This window comes from Megalops cyprinoides, chromosome 5, assembly GCF_013368585.1.
Source record: "Megalops cyprinoides isolate fMegCyp1 chromosome 5, fMegCyp1.pri, whole genome shotgun sequence".
NCBI classification, from domain to species: Eukaryota; Metazoa; Chordata; class Actinopteri; order Elopiformes; family Megalopidae; genus Megalops; species Megalops cyprinoides.
Window position 1 is genome coordinate 17,747,946 of NC_050587.1, and position 7,729 is coordinate 17,755,674.

Consider the following 7,729-nt stretch of genomic DNA (forward strand, 5'->3'; position numbering starts at 1 on the left):
TTATGATTCTCGAATAAAAGGTTCCCTGGTAGTGTATTCCAGTGTACTACAGCATTCTCGGGTGCTTTTTTTGAGGTAATAATGTCCTGGTTTGGATTGTCCCTAATGCCACACTCAGTTCAGCTCCACTATCATCAGGCCTCTCTCTCAGGCCAGAGAATTGATGCCTGATCCTCTCTAAGCCCCGTTTTTAAATCCCGCTCAGACTACCCACTAATGCCTTGTGTGGATCTACACTGGGACTGTGTCACACTGCTGATCCCGGACCATGGCACCATGTCTTGAATGGGGATTTTCTCATGCTTCCCCCCACAACTCGCTAGAATTTTCTATTACGTGAGCAGCATTCCAGCCACTTTTGACATTGTGGAAAAAAAAAAGTCAGTTCCACAGCAAAGGCAATGTAGAGCACAATCCAGGGATTTTTTTTTTTTGTACTGGTTGATTAATACATGACCGGAGGTTAAAGCTGAGGTGTTTGACTGAACCCTTTGATTGCAAGGTACCACGTGCATGCCTGAATTGGTGCACTACTTTACATTTCAATGCGGCTCGCGAGAATAAGTATGAGATGAGAAGCGTGGATTTCTGTATTTTTTTTTCATCTTGCAGATCTGAGTTTGGGGAATGTTGATGCAGTCAATACAGAGATTAGTCTGTGGAAGGCAGCTGAAGGGTTGAAGGTTTGTGGGGACAATCTGGATGTGAGGTGCACATGAGGGCACAGTATTCCGGTAATGGTGTCTTGAAATACAATCAGGTTACAGAGGGCGACCAATGGGAAGACAAACGAGACAGGTACATTCTAGCCATGTTGCACATCGAATCAAAAATTCAGAAAAGGTCATGTCAAAAATAATGCAGACATTTTCCCTAAATGTTTAACATTTGATTACAGTATATTATTGAATATTGCATGCACTGTAAGAAACAGATAAATATAAGCTCATGTAATGTATGTCTGTGTTACATGCATTTATGGTTACTCACCCATTGTTTTACTCAGACAAAAGTCAGCTTTAAAACAATAAAGACATGGTTATATTCATTAGAGATACACTAACCATGACTGCAGAGTGCAAGCCCATGGAACAGCATAAATGACATCAGGTAGAAATTTCTCTGTTTAAGAGCTGGTTGGACATTGAACTGTATTGACATTGACCCTCGCTTACTGCCTTCTTTACTTATTATTTCTTCATTTATTCAAGTGTAATACAGAGTACGGAGGGGGTTACAAAAATAACAAAGAGTATATTACATACATAATATTACATATTATGTCTGACATTTACTTCTTGTGAATGTGTAAGAAACGTTTGACTGGGGTGTAATCAACACTTCAACCCATCCACATGACATAAATTGCACTTTGGAGGGCTGAAAAGTACAGTCAGTACACACTGCAGGTATACTTCCATTAGAATTTTGACAGTTGCATAATACTTTAAACATTTTGACATTCAATTGACCTTGTGTGCATTTTAACTTAAAATGTTTCAAACTGAGTTTCTGTTGAGGGATTTATATTGAAACAATTCTTGTTCTTGCCAGCTGAAGTACTGTGGCAGATTTACTGAAAATACTGATTGGTGGTGAGGTTTATCAAACTTTATAAATGTGCTGAAAGAGGAATTCTTATAAGATTCCTATTAGATTTAATGGTGAAAATTCCCTTTTTTGTTTTGTCTTGACATACTACATGAAGCGTGAACAATTTGAATTATTGAATGCATGTGTACCATGGATTGAGATGTACTATTAATGAACCGTGCTCAAAAAAATAAAGATTATTATTCTTATTCCTTGTATTTTCCACTGGCATTAATGTAACCCCTGCAATCGTTTTAGTGCCAAAAGCTATTTTCAGTAATAAGCATAGAGCATTAAATATTATGTCATACAACGGCTTCAACATTCTTTCATTCTGATCAGACTGTGTCAAAATATGAGGATTTTATTTTTACATAATCTCCTTTACAAACATCATGACTGAGATTATACAGTATACAGATGTGTCACCCCTCTACAGTAAGACCTGATACTGTGAAACAGTTTGTCTATACCAAAACTCTCTGGCAATGCCCACTTACAGTGTTGGAATATATACATTATAAGTATCATTCTTTGAATACATTGACATCATAACAGTAGGCTCACACTTGAATATTAAGTTGTGTACGTGTAGGACAGGGCAGAACAATGATCTGCATGCACTGATGCTGGGTGCCTGCCTGGTACATTTGACAAATGGCATAGAGTAATGTGGAATGCCTGTACACATTGTAATTCTCTTCCCTTTCTCTAATTTTCCACAATTGTTATGCTCATCTGATTATCTGCACCAGGTCGCCAGATAGATTAATGGGTTTACAGCACTGTTGCATTTGTGCGTTAAAATGTTTTGGCGTTTAAGCAAATGCTTCAGATGGTGCAACAAGTCCAGCTGTTCTCTGTGATACCCACATGAGGCAGACGTTGAAAATGTGGATGGAAAAGGAATTTCTTCTCAGAGTGGTGTGAATGGGTTAATATGTATTTTCACATCATGATTTTCGGGCCAGCAATAAGCCTATTGTGTATTTTTTTTCTTTATATTGCACTTAACTGACATTTTAGACCAAGGCAGTGAATAGTTCCTCGTTTGGTTAATGGTTGTGTGGAATGGAAACATTGTTTATATGGTATTTAGAAACTTAATGGTGATTTCCTGAGAACACTGGGGAACATTTGAAAGTACTGCTCATCCTGCCAATGCCAGTATAACCCCAAACATGACATTTCAACAATTTATTTCTTCTCTGCTGCAGTTTTTGGTGGTTTGCGTGCTAGCATGGTAACTAGTTATGCCACAGGCCACAAAACATAGCTCTAAAATCACTAGATTTGTCACTTTGCTTGTTGTAGTTGCAAATATCTAGGAGGATGAAAACATTTTAAAAGTAATCAATTTTCACCTGTTCAATTCAGGTACGCTGGAAGGACATGAACATAGGTCTTGTAATGTGGTATTCCTAGGGCTTCCCCTGTTTTAGTTTCACTGCCACCTACAATTAGTTAAAAATGTATATATTTTTCTTGTTATAAACAGTGTCATTTGAACTATACTTTGTGGTAATGTCACTGGTAAGAGACAAAGGTCGCAACATTTATTCAAATTTTTTCATGAAACTTTGGAATCTTCCCTCTGTGAAGGCCTTACTATCAGTTACTCCATTCTAATTTATCCTGGACTTTAGATGACACAGGTATGTACATGTTATACATTCAGTGGGGAAATCTGTATGTTTCTCCATAAGTATCGTGATCAACTTACAGATTTGACTTTGAGGGGCTGTCTAAATCTTAAGATTCTTCGAAAACTTTGAGAAAGGGTTATTTGTGCTCCCAAGGCTACACACCCGGTCACTGCCACTTCCTATCTGTATTTGGCTTATACTTACTTATCGTTTGTTTATGTTTTTTTCTCTTTTTTTCCCCTTAAGTATTATGACTCCATGATCTGTGCTTTTAAGAGAATGCTAACATGGGTAAGCAAAGCTGTGCCCACAGTTTTGGGCCAGATAATTGAACCACAGTGTCATCAAATTTCCCTCTCTTCCCAGGATGGAATAGGTCAGTGCTGGGTCACTTTATGGGATCCGAGGCTAAAACAAACAAACGTTATTATTGTTATCTTTGGCCCCAGTAGTCGAACTCAAAGTATATATGCAGCTGTTCTTGTGACAGTTTTCGAGAGCCGAGCCAGGATAAAGATTTGTAATCCGTTCTGTGGTTCTCACAGAGGCACGAGGTGGAGTTTCATACCCTCACTGCCCGTGCCAGCTGGAAAGGGGAGTGGCTGCAGCTGTACCTGGCTGTTAAAAGACATTTTAACAGTTATTTTTCATCGTTTTCAGGCCATCTTTAGCTTTTGCTGCTTCTCAGCCTGGTGTTATAACATACAGAGCGAGCAGGGAGAATCTGAGAGACTGAGAATCTAAATGGAAAACCACCTTTTGAAGCCAAGTGGCTTTCTCCATTTCCCTCTGCCACAAATCATGGTTTTATATTTACATATAGCATGCCAAAGGATTTGAAGGCTCAAGAGAAATTGCTGCTCCCCTCTTGATGTTTAAATGAAAACACCCATAATGTACTTGCTGTTTTCTTATTGATTCTAAAGTTATAGGAGTGCTACATTCTCCCAACAAATTGGCTGATTTCCATTACATCCATTGAGTGTAAATGAATCAGTGATATTTTGTTCTTTTAAAATGAACATTAGTTTCAACAGAAAAGACAATGCTCAACATGATACGCTGCATGAAGCAATCAGTGCAGAATTTTGGAAAATTGCAGAGAAAAGAGGAAAGATGATTTCCCACTGTCGTCTGCAGCGCTAGCTTTACAGACATCCATGACACCGTAAGGCACAGAACGGCTATTTCAAACTTCAGCAAAAACCACCATTAAATTATACATCATGTCCTGCTGTGATCATCCACAATAAGATATGCCTCTCTAAACTTACAGTTTATGTGGTACCTATGGGGCTTATACCGTACGACTGATGTAAGTAAGTGTGTACCCTTTTTATGTGTTCAACAGCCAAAGGTAATAAAAGGTCAGCAGTAAAATAGATTCCGGAACCCGTAGCCCTTTTCGCATACAAAATTCTCTGGGTGACATTCAATACACCCCATGACAACTACTTTGATCTCTTTATGAAGGAGATGGACCGTTTCATGTGTCATTTGGCACAATTTCCTACATACCAAGGCGGAACTGTTTGCTAGCCTTGTCTGGTCTGGAATATTTAGACAGCAGTTTTGTTTTTTTATATCTCTTTCCTTTTTGTTTCTGAATAAAAGATCTTTAGATGTTCCGCCAGTGAGTCAACTTAAATATCCATCAAGTGAATTGGACAGCTGGATAGTTCCGAAACCGCAAAGTTAGTGAATGTGGTCTGCGAATCCATAACTCATTCTGTTGTGAAGAGCCGGTCATTCTCACACATGTTCTGACCCAGATCACACCCCACATTCTTTCATACTGTGGTATTCCATTTGCCTGTGTCTCACCAGGGCAAGGAGTGAGCTCACATGTGGCGTAAGGACATCCCGCCCCTCCTCTCCAATAGCTTGTAACACAGTATGGTCCTTGGAACAAATCCATATATCTTAGCATCTGACATAACTTTCCACAACATTCGGTTCTTGAGCTGGTGTTACATGGCCTCTGCTTCCAAAAAGGAGAGAGAACACTGTGACCCTGATTGTTCAAAGTCATCTAAATTACACAGAATACGACATTGGTGCCAACACACCTGTCAAAGGTGTAAGAGGTAAGATTGTTGTAGCCGAACTCGGGTAGCCAGCAATTTAAGGTAAATAATTTTAAAAACTGATTCTCAAATCAGGTTTTAAGATAGTTTATTATTAATATATGCATATATACATACATGCACACGCACACACACATGCACGCACGCACACACGCACACACACACACACACACTACAACCTACACAACAACCATGGTGATCCCTCATGAAAGAGGAAAAATGGGGTGGACATGTTCCACTCTTTCTTTAGAGTACACATTGATGTGAACTATAACTTGGACAGGGGCTGTCATGCAATAACAATGTCCACAATAACACAAGGTGTCAAAGCAGGGATGGTCTATTCTGTACATAAACAACTCGAGTTACATACTTGATTCAAATCAAAGTTTTTACATAGGTGCATGGAATCAAACTTTGCTGTTGAATCCCAGATCTGTAATGGCACCAATTCTGGGTCAGCAATTTCTTTAATACATTAGGAATTAGAAACAGGAAAAAACATCTGAATTAAAGATTAAAGATATTTTGAGTTTAAGAGCAGGACGTGCTTTAAGCAGACAATCTAATGTCTTGCAATCATTTAGCTGTTTGTCTTCTGCTTATCTGCGTAGCTTTGAATTTTTAAAATGTTTGCAATCTAGCTTGATGCTGCAGAGCCAACTCAGACTTGTTAGTCTGCATTTTGCCCCTGTCCTGAACTGTCATGTACTTCAACAGACTTGGCCATTACATAATCTGCTAAGGAAATGCACAGGAAGCATCCGAGAGGATTTCAGTGTAAAGGTAATATGAGGAGATTGGGGTACCATGAAAATAACATTAACATTACATGTTAATCAATGGTAATGGCGATCGCTAACTACTACACATGAACTTATGTATTAAAAACCACAAATTACATTACATGCCATTTTGTTGTTTGTGTTTAGTTCTCTTCTCCTTTCAAATGTTTGCATCAGCTGATTGACTTGGGCTTTGCTTCACACTAACCGCAATGTGCTATCTATTTACGTTTGGTAAAGAATATTGGCAAGTGTTAACATTCTTGCCTGCGCACATAATATTTCTTCATCAATGTCAATTACCACAAGATGCATAACATTACTGAAATCCAAAAGAATGGTTTTGGACAGACATTTAATTCATATCTACCCCCCAACAGGTCTGCAAGTAGAACAGGAACTTGCATCTTTTGTACTTTAGGAAATAGATTTCAGTTAGCTTTTAGTTAAAGTTCCCATTAAAATTGTTAAACATGAATTGTTAAACATAACTGACATTATAATTAAAATATAAGTTTGATTTTATAAATTAAGAGCCCTCCCTACTTAATGCTTGTTTTCCAATTAAAACAAGGTGTGAACTACAGTGAAGCACTGGTCAATGATGCTGAAGTGCATTTCAGTGTTCAGACCCCATACATTCTCATTCTCTAGGAAGGGAGTATTGTAATTTGGAGAGCAGCTCTGATATGTGTCTGGCACATCCCTCCAATTACTTTGCCTTGACTTTTTCCACTGAACTTTAAACTTGAAAATGTTCCAAAGAGATGTTTTAAATAAACTATAAATTTAAAGTTGAGTCTTATCCAAAGGAAACCATAGGTGTATGTTAAGATCCGTTATAAGACACTGGACCTAGTGTCAGAGGTTTTTTTAAGTTCCTTTTGGGAAATTTAGGGGAAAGTCAACTCAAGCCCATTATAATTATGTTCAAAACTGTTTTTCAGTCAAGAGTTTCCTACTCAGTGCACTTCAAGGTCTCTTTCATGTAAGTTTAACTTTCTCATTCGTTCCAAAGGGTTGTGTCAACACAGTCACCTTACAAGCAGTATGAGCCTGATTCCGCAGGAAGATTGAGTCATTCACAGTCATCTTGACCACCCTGGCTGAAAAAGATTTCTTATGAGAGCCTGTGACATCACAGGAAACCACTCCTGGTCTTCAAGCTAGCTATATTTTCATCCATTTCCATCGCAACAATGACATTCATTAATACAAAATGGGAAAAGACTAAGGATAATAAGGAAGAGCAGTTATGAGCACCAGTTACTCCCACATAAAATGTAACCGACCTGTGGTAAACGGCCACGGCATATTTTGAGCCATGCTCTGGTTTTTTAAGTAAATAAACAGACATGGCTTTGATAAAACCTAAACATGCATACTGGCATTCGTCCCAGAGCCGGAGCCGGTTACAGTGAGTTAGTTCCAGAGGGCAAGGAGTGATTCTCTTGGCTTTTAATTCAGCGTCAGGCGCCGGAATCCGAATCTGCTGAAACCTGTTGGGTTTACAGTCAGTGTTCCGTGTCCACTCAAGGACAAGATGTGAAAACTGATGCTCCAGTGTGCTGCATACCTTTAACACCCTTTCAGTTCACACATCTAACACGATGCGTAA